This window comes from Peromyscus leucopus, unplaced genomic scaffold (genome assembly GCF_004664715.2).
Source record: "Peromyscus leucopus breed LL Stock unplaced genomic scaffold, UCI_PerLeu_2.1 scaffold_347, whole genome shotgun sequence".
Classification (NCBI taxonomy): domain Eukaryota; kingdom Metazoa; phylum Chordata; class Mammalia; order Rodentia; family Cricetidae; genus Peromyscus; species Peromyscus leucopus.
The window spans coordinates 55,645-70,019 of NW_023505230.1; positions in this window are offsets into that span (position 1 = coordinate 55,645).

Genomic DNA, 14,375 nt, shown 5'->3' on the forward strand with positions numbered 1-14,375 from the left:
GCTTTCTGTCATAGCATCTGACAGTATCTCTATAATACTTCCATCTGACTAACCTTTCTTGTCCTACCAGTCAGCCCGGCATGCTCTAATAGCCCCTGAAACTCCTTGCCATGTCAATAAAATGGGTTGCATGGGCAAATCCTTTTGACTCTGCCATCATCAACCCTCAAAGACCACCCTTCACGGCACATTTTTTTTTTTCTGTGTTAGTAACAGGGTCTTAAAGGGAAACTTTCACCCTCTGTTTTGTCTGTCTGTGTTTTCAAATCACATTGGGGGGAGGGGGACCATGCCATACTAATTATTGTTGGGTGGCCACATAATAACCATATGGATTCTAATTTTCAGGATTTTCCTTTTCTGGTTCATGACTGCAGTGTCATAAGATGCTCCTGCCAGGGTGAAAGGAATGGGTAATGTGGTGTTCTGAGATGATGTTGATTTAGTCATACCATTCTTCTTGGCAATTACCTTTTCTTCATTTCAAGAGTGTTGTTGTGCAATCCACATTTTAACAAGTCCCCATTATGGTGTGCTTTCCTCCAGCACTTGCTTAGGAAGCTGGGAGGGTTTCCATTCCCACAGAACCCATTAAAGGATAAGAATGACAACCGTAGCATGAGTCATAATGATATAACATGATGGTCTAACAGGTCTCTCCAAGTTTGGTTACTCTGGATCCATCCATTCATTCCAGTGAGTAATTTAACCCTCTTCAAAGTGGGCTAAACTGTCCCTAAATCTGAATGACCAATCCAAGTCCTTTAGAAAAAAATTTTCCTTTGTGCTAATTTTTAAAACAGCAATCAGTTCAAATAAAAAGCATTAGATTTTTGGAGGACTGTGATGGACTAATTAATGTCTGGGTCTCTCACAGATCTCGTATGTTGAAATTCTAATCCCTAGTGTGATTATTTTTTGAGATAGGGCTTTGAGAAGCATTTAGGTTTGGATGAAATCATAAAGGTGGAGCCCTCATGATAGCATTAATAACCCTGTAAGAAGAGAGAAGAGATCAAAAATAGCTCTCTTCCCCTTCCTTCCATGTGATAATTCAGCAAGGAAGCAGTCATATGGAGACCACAAAGAGAACCCTAACCTCTGGACTGAACTAGCTCACACATTGATCTTGAGCTTCCCAGCTTCCAGAACAGTGAGAATGTAAGTGTCTGACATCTAACCCACTCGTACTTTACTAGGTCAGCCCAAGCAACTAATACAAGTGGGGAGCAGAATTCAGTAACTTCTAATGCTTCAAAAGATAGTCATTCCTTAAAACCTATATTGGGGGAGCTGGAGAGATGACTCAGTGGATAAAGTCACTTGCTACCAAGCCTAACAACCTGAGCTTGATCTCTGGGACCCACATGATGGAAAAAGAAAACTGACCTACATACACAAATAAATAGATGAATATAAAGACACATGCATTTATGGATGGAATATTTGATTTACTCATTAAATCAATAGGAACACCCTACACTCTATTAACTTGCTCTTTTTTTATTTAATCTGTCTCGCATGTCTGTCATGCAAATCTAGCTGATTGTTTTCCAAGGATACAAAGCCTATGTGACATGGATGCATTTGAACTTAGTCTCAAACTGGTGGACATTGAGGCCATTCCCATCTTTCACTATTACACACACACACACACACACACACACACACACACACACACACACACACACACGTCGCTGTGAACATCCTTGGGTACCTGTCAGTACAGTTCTCTAAGAGAATCACACACTTAGGAGAATCCGATAGGTTGAAACGTCTTCTCTAAAATGTTCCGTTTCCCAGCTGTAAGAGAGTTTGCAGATGCATCAGAAACCAGTTGTCCTCACAATAGAATCCCCAAACCTTTTAATACTTCCCTCTTCTGTCTGCCGGAAACAAACAAGATCATAATTACTAGCACAAAGCAGGGTGTCGGCATTGTGGTGTTTGAGACCATCACGAGTCCAGCAAACCAGGAGCTACCTTATCTGACACTGAGGCTACTTCCTTCCATGGCCTGCACAGGAAGATGGGGATTGACTTTGCCAACTGGCTGGAATTTTCCAGAGGTGCCTAAAGCAGAGCAGTGGATGTTGCTTATGGAATAGATGATCTATTGCTGTGGGCAGGTCTCTTCAAACCCTGTCTCTTAGCATCACTTCAAGAGGATGAACACAACATTGAAGGCAGTCAATGCTATAGTTCCCTAAACCTCCGATCCTCATCTTCATAACTATGGTTCTTGCCACTAGCCCTCCTTGCCCTTCCCGGCCATTCCCTGGTGATGGATCAGGCCTCAGAAGAATGAAGTAACTATCACTGCCCTGCTTAGCAGTTTCTGTGGAATCCTCAAGTGCCTCCAACCACTGTGATAAACCCAGGTACTTACAACATTCTGGGTTCCCGCTTAGGATTCAGTCTTCGTGCCTGCCACTCTCCAAAGCTGTGTTCACCCTACTCCAATAGGGTAGACAGTGATCCTTACACTTACTGCACACTTCCTGTTCTCTGTCTTGAACAGCAGACCTGTCAGAATCCTGTCCAGCTTGTCAGGCCCAGCTCAAACCCTCCTTCACCACCCGACTCCTAATTTGCACTAAGAGGCATATGTAGGCCTTTGCATAGAATTCTTTACTCTATGGGTGTCTATGGATATGGGCTTCTCTGCACATTGCCTCTGAGTGGTCCTACGCCATTGCAGGGAATGAGGCACGAAGACTAACTCAGCTACCTGTTTGCTCACAAGGAAAAGACGAAGGGTAGAATCCTTTGCAGACTGTCCACTGGAAAGGTCTGGAATTGGCCACTTTTTGTGCACAGGTATTCATGTTGGGATATGGAAAATACGGAAAGGCTATTCTTATGTTCATGGGATTGCAGGTACAAGTATGTGTGGCTGTGCATGCATGTGTGTGCATACAGAGATCCGAGGCCAACCTCGATGTCATTCCTAAGGCATCATTGTCTAGATTTTGTGTGTTTCTTTGTTTTAAAATAGGTTCTTTTTTTTTTTTTTTAAGATTTATTTATTTATTATGTATACAGCATGTATGACCAGAAGAGGGCACCAGGCCTTCTTACAGATGGTTGTGAGCCACCATGTGGTTGCTGGGAATTGAACTCAGGACCTCTGGAAGAGCAGTCAGTACTCTTAACCTCTAAGCCATTTCTCCAGCCCCTTAAAATAGGTTCTTACTGCATAGCCTTGGCTGCTCTAGAACTCATTATATAGACCATGATAGCCTTAAATTTACAGATACCTGCCTGCCTCTGCCTCCTAAGTCCTGGGACACCACACCTAGTCATTTTGCTGGGGGGTGGGGTGGGGGCGGCAGCGGCGGTGGTGTTTTGGCAATGAATTTTTCAGGGTATGTGTTTTTGTTGGTTTGTGTTTGGAGATGGTTTTCTGGATAGTGACCAAGAGGGAGAGAAAAATGTGTAGCCCAGGCTAGCCTCAAACTGCTGATCCTCCTCTTCCTGCTCCTGGCAATGTTTTTATTTATTTATTTGTTTATTTTATTATTTTTAGTATAATGCACAAGTGTGTGTGTGTGTGTGTGTGTGTGTGTGTGTGTGTGTGTGTGATGCCAAAACTGGGTTGGGGAGGTCAAAGGACAACCTGCAGGAGTTGGTTCTCTCCACCACCTTTTCGTGGGTTCCATTAGTTCTGGATCTCAGACCCAGGTCAACAAGTGCCTTTATCCACTGAGCCGGCTTGCTGCCCCTCCCCCGCCTTTGTTTTTGTTTTGTTTTTGTTTTGTTTTGTTTTGTTTTGTTTTGTTTTGTTTTGTTTTAAGACAGGGTTTCTCTGTGTAACAGCCCTGGCTGTCCTGGAACTCACTCTGTAGACCAGGCAAGCCTGGAACTCAGAGATCTGCCTGCCTCTTTCCATGCTCCCCACCCCCTGGGGCCGGGGATTTAAAGGCAAGTACCACTGCTCTTTACAGTTCCCCTCCCCTTTTTGAGCAGTCTACCAGCTAGTCCGCAAGCCCCAGGTTTCCATCCACCTGTCTCCACCTCCTCATCACGGGGATTATAATCATGTGCCATCACACCTAGCTTTTAAAATATGGATTCTGAGAACTGCACTCAGATCTTGTGCTTGCAAGCAAGCACTATACACCAACTGAGCTATTTCCCCAGGCCCATGCCATACTGCTTTAATTAAGAAAAAAAATTAAGCTTTATTGAGTATCAAGAAACAAATTCAACTTTATTGATAGGAAAAGTATTGGTGCTTCCAATATCAAAGTGGTACGATTTGTGTGTATTTCAAAAGTTTCAATACCTACACAGCTTTCTTTAATCTTTATGCTAAAATACGAGAGCTGGGAAGCCTGGGCAGCTCATCACTGATGGAAATTTTAGATTCTGGGTCTAGAAAAAGAACCTTTTTGAGACTATATTTTATCACGTTCCACAAATCAGAACACTGAAGTTCTTTTCTGGTCTTTAGGCACGCGGACTCCTTATTTTTGATGAGATTTTCCTGTTACTGAAGCAATCTTGGGTCTCTGCTATTTGCTACCATACCACCCAGCCTCTCTTGAGGTAAGCAACATGTCTTAGTCTCTTTATTCTCCTCCGCTGAGGGCCCAGCAATGATCCTTATGGCAGAGTGGGCCATCAAGAAATTCGTGTTTATGATGATGAAGAAATGCCTTGAGAGAAAGTGACTTCATGTGTGTTAAGTTTTTATTTTAAAATACCACCACCTACCTCGTAGAAGCCATGCTTGGGAAGTAGTCTGTCTTGCCCCAGTTCCTTTCACTCACTCAGCCAGCTGGAGCTAACAGGTGTGGCCACACATGGAGGCATGTGCCTGCTTGTGCTTGGCATCATCTGAGAAACTCTCAAAGACATGGCTCACACAAAGTATTCCAAAAATATTTTCCCATTGCCATAACTGGTTGCTTCAAATTTTCACTGTTACTTACTTTTTTTTTTTTGGATTAAATAAGGGCCCTGTTACTGCAGAAGGAAAATGCATTACATTGTAATCACCTAATGGCCCCTCAGCTCCAATTAGTGCTCTGAATACCCACAGCGTTTAGAATATACCTTTCATGACTTCACGCTGTGTGGTGTATTGGGACTATCACTCTCTGACTTCCTAGTCATTGAGAGTCACTTCCTGTTGTCTCCAGCACCTGGAGACACATCTGCTAGGCACATAGGAAGTCTTTAAATATGTTGTTGAACCTAATTTAAACAGCCCTTGCTTTAATCCCTAAGAGTTCTTAAAGGAGCGTGTAAAAAAGCCATGGGATGTAGTCTGATTGTGAGGAAGGCTTCCATCAAATGCCCTACTTGCTTGGTTTCTGCCACAGAAGACAGAAGTACTGTGTCAGTTTGGTTAACCCTGACCAGTGGCTTGCCCTGACTAGACTCTGATCAAGAGAACTGTCCTCGGCAAAACCAATCCTAATCTCATAGTCAAGAGTTCCCACCTCAAGGAAACTGTACTTGCTTCCCGAGGAGAGGAGAGGGAGGACCTTTATCATGCGCATTTCTTGCCTTAAGTTTCTTGCAAGTAGTCAGTGAGTTTTGGAAGCTGGGTGTTGCAAGGTATTTTTTAAATAATAAAGTTTATAAAGATTGTTAAAAGAGAAGATTCTCGAAGTCTAGCACATAACAGGAAACAAAACAAGATAGTCAGGAATTATAAAGAGCTTACTAGGAGCCAGGTACTCTCCGAATAATTTTGTATGCATAAACCCATTTGCTATCCACAGCAACATGAAGAGACAGATACACGGTTATCACGCCCGTTTTACAGATGAGGAAATCAAAGGCACACACACACACAGTTTATGTGATTTGTCCAAGGTCGCACAGCTTCAGAGTCTACGCTTTTAACCACCATATCCTGGTCGTTTAAATGAGAATGAATGTTCATCTTTCCTTGAACCGAGTTTTAACAGCAGATTGTCTGCCCCGGGTGCGGTTCCTTTCCTGGATTATCCCTAGCCCCCAGGGTCTTGCTCTCCCTTCCTAGATAACCTCTGTTCCAGCAGCATTATTTGCTCCGCCAGAGCAAAGCGTCCGCGAGCACCTGCGGCCACGAGGGGGCGCCGCTGCCACGCGCCCTGTTCTCCCCCGCCCCCCCGCAGGCCTCGGAGGGGGCGGAGCCTGTGCTGGGCGGGGCCCGCGGGACGCCCACGGGGGCAGCTATCCCGGCGGGCCGCGCGCGGCGGCGTTTGAATGGCTGTGAGTGGGGCCCGGCTCGGGATCCGGGGACGCTCCGAGCTGTCCGGCGCGGTTCGTCAGCACGGTGGCTGGGCTGAGGCGCTGCGGTACCATGAGGCGCCGGTAAGTGCGGGCCGGCCCGGGTTGGGCCCTCCGCTGCTGCGGTTGCTGCTGCTGCTGCTGCTCGTGCGCAGGCTTCTGGAGCGGCTGGCCGGGCCCACCTGCAGGCCCCGCGGCGGCGGCGGCCTTTCCCGGGGAGGGCGGCCGGGGGCGGGGCGGGGCGCAGGCGGGTGGGGCCGCCGGTCTCCCGCGGGAGCCCCCGGGCGGGCCACGGCCGGGAGGTTGGGGCTGCAGGCCTCAGGGGTCCTGGCGGGAGAGGCGTGGACCAAACTTGCTGTCATTTCTTCGACATCTCCACCCGACAGGGAAGGAAGGGAGGAAGGACGGGGCGCGTGAGAGCATTGCTGTGCGAGGAAGACAGGTTTTCGCGAGAGCTGCCGAGGCCCGGCGGAGGCATTTCCTTATTTTCGGAGGGATTTTTTTTTTTTTTTTTTTTTTTTTGGTTCCCGGACAGATCGGCTTTTGTTTCTCAGGACAGAAATTTTGACATAGCTGCCTAAGAATTGTTGACTGCAACGTTTTTAAAACAACCTTGTACTTTCTGAAAAGTTACTCTGTAATTGTACCTAGGCGCTTAACTGGGCTTACGTATGGCGATAACAAAGAGTTGAGTTGTTTTCTAGTGGCTTATAAAGTTCCTTGAAAACATATCTGTATCAGTTTCTTTGCAGATTTTGGAGAAAGAGTAGTTGGGAGAGAAATGAGTTCTGTAATTGTCGCCAGTTTCGTACTTTAAAGTATTCTGAGACACTAGTCCTCTTTGATACCTGCAACTTGGGTGACATCATTCAGAATTTTTCTTCTGTTCAATCAGCTTCTTCGAGTCAGAAGTTCATGCACGGAGGCTCTTACTTGGCCAGTAGCTGGCCTTGTAATAAACTATGACGAGTGATATTTATTTTGTTTTCTATGTGCTGAATTGTTTTAAGAGCGTTGCTTTGGAATAGGTAGTGTTATTATCGTCGTTTCCACAAGGAAACAGGCTCAGGGAAGTCAAGTAACATGTGCAAGGTTACTCTGATACACTCGGAACCCACCATGTGCAAGGTTACACTGATACACTTGGAACCCACAGAGGCCACACCGCTGCCTCATCTGTCTTGCTCTTACTACTGCACAAAGTGTTTTCTTTTTATTTACTTCAGTTTCGGAGATATTTATGTGAGTATACCTTTGTGTACACAGGAATCAGCCCCACATACTAATGACATTCTCTGCTCATATTGACCACACTTAGGTTTTGTGCCTGGGCCCCTCCCCCTAAATTAGGTGTTTCCAAGATGAATAGAATTCGTAAAATTTGTAGGGTCTCTTTTTAAAGATTGTGGAGAACAGCTGGAAACATATGTTCCTTTAAAACTATGGTACACTGTTTTGTATTTGAAGTGAATGTACATAATAACTCCGTGAAAAGAAATGCAGCCCCAAAAGCAAACTACTTCATGAGTAGTCAGCAGTTCACGCTTATTAATACCAAAACCTTTAAACTTCAGTCATCGCTTACCAAGGTTTTGATTGCCTCGCTGCCCAGCACAGTACTGAATCAAGTCAGCTGTATGCAAGAAATGTGCCAGGTAACAAATACGAAGTTAATTTGGTGTGAAATTAGTAACAAAAACCGTATGTGATACTCTTCCTTCGTTGATATCTGAATGATAGCCTGAACTGAGTAAAGTCGCTGGAGAGCCAACAATTGAAAAGCTTTTATAAGACATTTAATAGAAGGAGAGATAGGGTATGTTTTTGAGGAAATTGTTCAAAGACTAGGAATCCAGAAAAAAAAAAATTACTTCTATTGGGAACAGTAGGCCTGGTCTTTTGAAAGTTCATGTTGGTTAATATTATATGAAGCAAGACTGGGAATGTTGTAAATGAGACATGTCAGAGAGGTCTGATCCCCACATAGACATACACAGAGCTCTCGGGCGCACAAGGATTTGGGAGTTTGTGAACTTTTATGTCTTTGGGTCTCAGCGGAGTGTGTTTTCCCCTCTATAGGACATTTGGGGGTTTGAAACTCTTGAGAGGGTGATGCTATCAATCTACTGACCACGGGCTGGAGTACCTATAAACATGTTACAATCACACAGATCCTAAGAAACAGTTACCCCAGATGTCACTGTAGGGTGCAAGCCTGTTAAATCTGAGTTTGATCCTGGAGCCCACATTTTAAAAAAAAGCCCCCAAAGGGTAGGTGAGGTGTCACAAGTCTATAATCCCAGTTCCAATTATACACTATCCTCTTTTATTTTTTTCCACTTTCTCATTTACCCCCCACCCCCATCTTCCACCATGTTATTGTAGGAAGAAAGCCCTTAATAGATGTGGCCTTTGAATCTTGGATTTCCCAGTCTATAAAACCATTTAAAAAACTACTTGCTTTCTTTCTTGTTTCTGTTTTTTAACAAGGCTTCATTTTTTTGTGGTGTAGACAGTAACCATGGTAATCTTTGTGCTTCAGCATCCCAGGTGTGTCTGTAGGACAGAGGTCAGCCTTGGAAGTTCCTAAGAAGCTGTCCACCTTGTTTTATAAGAGAGGGTCTTTCACCCACATCTTCAGGAAAGCAGACTTTAAAGGCATATCTTAAACCAGGAGCGTACTGTGGTGATTGGATAGGATCTAATTTGACTTTTCCTTAGCAGGTTCAAATGCTGTGCTTACAGTTTCTTGTTCTTTCTAAGTATATTCTTTGGAAATGTTTTTGTTAAATCTATTGAACTTGCTTTTGAGTCATTTTGCGTGTAGAGATGGAGTAAAGGCTGTTCTGAAAGGTCTTGTGTGTGACTCCCTTCCCCTGTGACTCCTCCTTTCTTTATGTGTTATTCATTACCTGAAATTCGTTGCTTTGAGCTAGTTTCCCAGGTACCCATGACCTGCATTTGATTCTTCTGTCACTACTCTTGAGACATTTGCAGCTGCATTAGTAGGCATTCTTACTTGAAGTCACAGCTCTAACCAGGCTCTCCTGGTAGCAATTCAGTGTTCCTGGGATTCAGGTCATTTGATCTCATCTGTAAACTGAAATTATCTCCAAGGTCTTTCCAGTAAAATCTCTGAACTTTTCAAGGGAGGCTTTTGGAGAGGAGGCAAAGAAACAGTTTTTCACATCTTAGTGTGAATTGATTAGAAGGATTTCTTCTGAGGTTATCTGTAGAAGTGCCACCCCTTCCCCCCATAGGATTAGGTCTTTCCCTAGGGCTACAGTGGTCATTAACTCAGCACATGTATTTCCCTAGGCCTCCAGTGGTCATTAATTCAGCACGTGCATTTGATACTTGCTGCTAAATGAGTGAAGAAATGAAAGAATGGGTGATTGTTGAGGAAAACAAACTTGCAAGAATGTTCCCCATGTTCCAAGTACCTGGAAAGAATTCAGAGTACAGACCAACCAGAATACAGCCCTATGGTGTAGAAATGTTATGCAGTGTAGTGAAGCATCCACTCTTCTGGGTCTGCCTTTCTGAACTATGAAAGTACTTCCCTGTCTGTGCTGCTTAATTTCGAAATATAATTTTGTTCATTACTAGAAAAACCCTGCCTATGCCCTACACTACTTACTACCATCATCAACAGAATATACTATTGTAGTAAACAATATTAAGTATTGACCAACATTTGGCATTTTATCCATGGAGGATTCACAGGATAGTAGCTGAAAACATCCCTGGCCTTTTTGTTTTGGACATCCTGGTTCTTAAGTCAGCTCTCAGGAGGCTGAGTAGATGGATCTCTCTGAGTTTGAGGCCAACCTGGTCTATGTAGTGAGTTTCAGAACAGCCAGGCCACACACTGACACCCTGTCTCTTTAAAAAAGAAAAAAGGGAAAAAAATGTATATATCTTTTATGTGATTCCCTACACTAATTATTACCTGATGGCCGACATGGAAAATGGAGTGATTCTCACCTAGAAAATATGTTTTGAGATGAAGAGAGGTTGGCAGACCATTTCTCAACCTTTATGGGGTGACATTCATTGAGTGAGTTATTGGTTTACTGATACTACATATAAATAATTTTAAATCTTATTGACAGACCTGTTTGGAAACTTAAGTAATACTTAGAAAGAAATTATGTCTCTTTGGGAGCATCAATTTACATCTCATTTAATGGATGGACCAAATCATTCTGTACTCACAACATTACTTGTATGGCTTATCAGTATGGAAGACTAAATACTTTTGCAGTAGCAAACAGTCCCCAGTCTCAGGTTAAACAACAGCGCTTTGTTTCGCCTTGATTCGGGCTGCACATTTGTCTGGGGCTTTGTTCTGTGTTGGTCTTGCTCAGGAATGTATCTGCAGAGTTCTGATATTCTGACCTATGGCAGGCTTCATGATAATGGTGAAACTGGTAGAAATCACAAACTGGTCATTTATTTAAGTAGGGTATGGTAAGTTGACTTCTGTAATCTAGCACTTGGTAGGCTGAAAGTAGGATTGAGTGAGTTCAAGGCTAGCCTAGGTCTACATAGTGAGTTACAGACTAGTGTGAGTATGTATGAGACTGTCTTTAGAAAAAAAGGGGGGAAAGCCTTTTTAAAGGCTTCATTGATCAGAGCTACATAGCCATATCTAACTTCAAGACAAATCAAAGCCCAGGATTGGTAATACCTGAAACCCCCCCACACACACACTTGGAAGGCAGAGACAGGACAAGGTCCTCTTCGGCTACATAGCAACTTGGTGACCATTCTGGCTCCCTGAGACCCTGTCTCCCAAAACAAACAAACAAACCCCAAAGGATGATACACCAACTTATTTATCTGAAAGAAAAATTGACTTTACATGCACAGTTTAGTGTTTGTCATAATTGACCCTTATAACTTGACAGTTCTAAATGTCTTTGAATTTATTAGTGTTCTTTCCTGACAGATCACTGTCTTTTTCATTTTATGAGTGTACTGTCCTTGTGAGAGCCCATCTCCTACGGACTTGTGACTAAATATTCTCAATTTAGAGAATTCTAAATTCCAAGACTAAATCCCAAATTTAGAGAATGGTGCAGTCCTTTTGAATCTGACTTAGTATTAAATAAACCCCAGGGAGTTTTTTGTTCTTAGGATAAGTTTTGCTGCTCTGAACTGGGATGCATATGTCTGCTCTGTTTTGATACTTTAATAATTATGAAAGTAAACTTTACACAGTGATTAAAAACTCACTGAGAATCACAGTGCAAATCCTGTTGGGTAGAAGCTATGTTAACTGTAAGATGAGCTGTAAGTAACCAGGGAATACTGAGAGCTAGAGAGTAGTCTCCCCTGGGATGAGCCTCCTAATTGATTGTCTGGTACAGAGTAGTTAGCCTTGAAATCATACACATACACGTATATAGCACTAGTCAGACTAAGCAGGTAGTGTTTATATACTTAGGTGTGTGCATGCATATGTGTAAAACAATCACAAAAAAGAAGCAGGAATTTGAGAGGGACTGACATGGAAAGGGTTGGGGGAAACAAAAGGAAGGGGAAAATGGTATAATTGTGTTTTAATTCAAAACGTTTTTAAAAGATGAGCTTGTAAATAACTTGCTTTAAACCTATTATCTATTTCTTTTTTAAAAGTAAGTTAATGGTATTTATTTGATGTGTATGGGTATTTTGTCTGTGCACCCACCTGTGTGTCTGGTGACCACAGAAATGGCACAGAAGAGGGCTTTGAATCCCCTGGGACTGGAGTTACAGATGGTTGTGAGCTGCCATGTGGGAGTTGGGAATTGAACCCAGGTCTTCTAAGAATGCAGCGAGTGCTCTTAACCACTGAGCCATCTCTCCAAACCCATTTTCTATTGCATAACTTAATGTAAAGAGCAGTTTTCTCAGTGGGTGTGGTGGCTCATACCTTTAATCCCAGCACCCAGGAGGCAGAAGCAGATTTCTGTCAATTCCAGGCCAGCCTAGTCTACATAGCAAGTTCAGAACAACCAGGACTACATAGAGATGCGCGCGCAAAAAAACAAAAACAAAAACAAAAAAACCCAAGAACACACAAACAAAACACAAAACAAAAAAGGGCAGTTTTCTTGCCAAGCTTTTGGATAGATCTTCAGTAATATCACCAAGCTTAATATCTTAGTTAGGGTTTCTACTGCTGTGAGGAAACACCATGACCAAAAGGCAAGTTGGGGAGGAAAGTGTTTAGTAGGCTTAAACTTCAACTTTGCTGTTCATCACTGAAAGAAGTCAGGACAGGAACTCAAACAAAGCAGGACCATGGAGACAGGAGCTGAGGCAGAGGCCATGGAGGGGAGCTGCTTACTTACTGGCTTGCTTCTCATGGCTTACTCAGACCACCTTCTTATAGAACCCAGGACCACCAGCCCAGGGATGGCTCCAACCACCCTGGGCAAGGCCTTCTCCCATTGGTCCCTAATTGAGAAAATGCCTTACAGCTGGATCTCATGGAAGCAGTTCCTGAATTAAGGCTTCTTCCTCTTTGGTGACTCTAGCTTAATGACAAGTTGACACACAAAACTAGCCAGTACAACTGACCCCTTGTCAACTTGACACACAAACACATCACTATTAAGCCACAACCCTTCATTTCTTATTTACCCCCAAGATCTCACAAATAACTTTAGAAGTCCCACAGTCTTTACAAATTCAAACACATTAAAATTTCACTCTTTTGTTTGTTTGTTTTTCAAGACAGGGTTTCTTGGTGTAACATTCCTGGCTGGAACTCGCTTTGTAGACCAGGCTGGGCTTGAACTCACTGAGATACACCTGCCTCTGCCTCCCAAGTGCTGGGATTAAAGGCGTGGGCCAAGTTCAAGTCTTCCATCTCTGGCTGATCAAAATTAAATTAAATACTTTCTTCAAGAGGGAAGAATCAGGGCACTGTCATAATCTGAAGCAAGAAAAACCAAACTCCAACAGTATAAATAACTCAATGTCCAACATTCTGGGATTTACTCAAGACCTTCTGGACTCCACCAAAGGGCTTGGGTCACTTCTCAGGCTCTGCCCTCTGCAGCACACATAGCCTGTCTTCTAGGCTCTGGCTGGCTCTCCTCCACTGCTGCTGCTGTTCTTGGTGGTCAACCCATGGTACTGGCATCTCCAAAACACTGGGCTCTTCTGCTGCACCTGGGCTGCACTTGTACCAGTAGTTTTTTCATAGGCTCTCTTCATGGTGCCAAGCCTCAACTTCTTTGCATGACCCCTTCAGTCCTGGCCTTCAACTGCCACTGAGGCTGCACCTACCAGTGGCCTCTCTCTCACAGTGCCAAGCCTCAGCTGCTCTTCGTGCCCTCAAAACCAGAACCACCTGGTGACTCTTACACATTACCAAGTCTGGCTGCCAGCTTTGACCACCTCTGGAAGACAGCTTCTTTGTGCTCTCAGGAAATACTTTCCCAGAAGATTTCACCTCAGTGATGCTGGTCTCTGCTTAGTCACCACTAATTTCTTAGCTCCAGCTAACCAGCATCAAGTATTCCAGCAAAGCAAAGTTTAGCTTTAGTAGTTCTGGTATCTTGTTAACAACAGCTGATTCTTCAGCCTCAGCTAACTGGAACAGAATCTTAATTCAGAATAACAAATGGCCCTGATAGTCTTTAAACTTCCCTCTGAAACTTCACAGGCCAGGCCTCCATGCTCTGTACTACTCTCAACATTCTTATTTTCCAAGCTTCCACAGAATATCCCTCAGTGCTCTTAACACTCAATGGCGCTTTTAGCCCAAAGTTCCAAAGTCCTTCCAAAAACATGGTCAGGTCTGTTACAACAATGCCCCACTTCTGGTACCAAAAATCTGCATTAGGGTTCTCTAGGGTCATACAACTTATAGAATGAATCAATCAATATCTCTCTCTCTCTCTCTCTCTCTCTCTCTCTCTCTCTCTCTCTCTCTCTCTCCCTCTCTCTCCCTCTCTCCCTCTCTCCCTCTCTCCTCTCTCCCTCTCTCCTCTCTCCCTCTCCCTCTTCCTCTTCTCTCCTCTCCCTCTCTCTCTCCCCCCTTCCTCCCTCCCTCCTTGTATATATGGGAATTTATTGGAATGACTTGCAGTCTGCAGTCCAAAAATGGAAAGTCCAAGAATCTAGTAGTTGCTCAGTTCCCCGAGGCT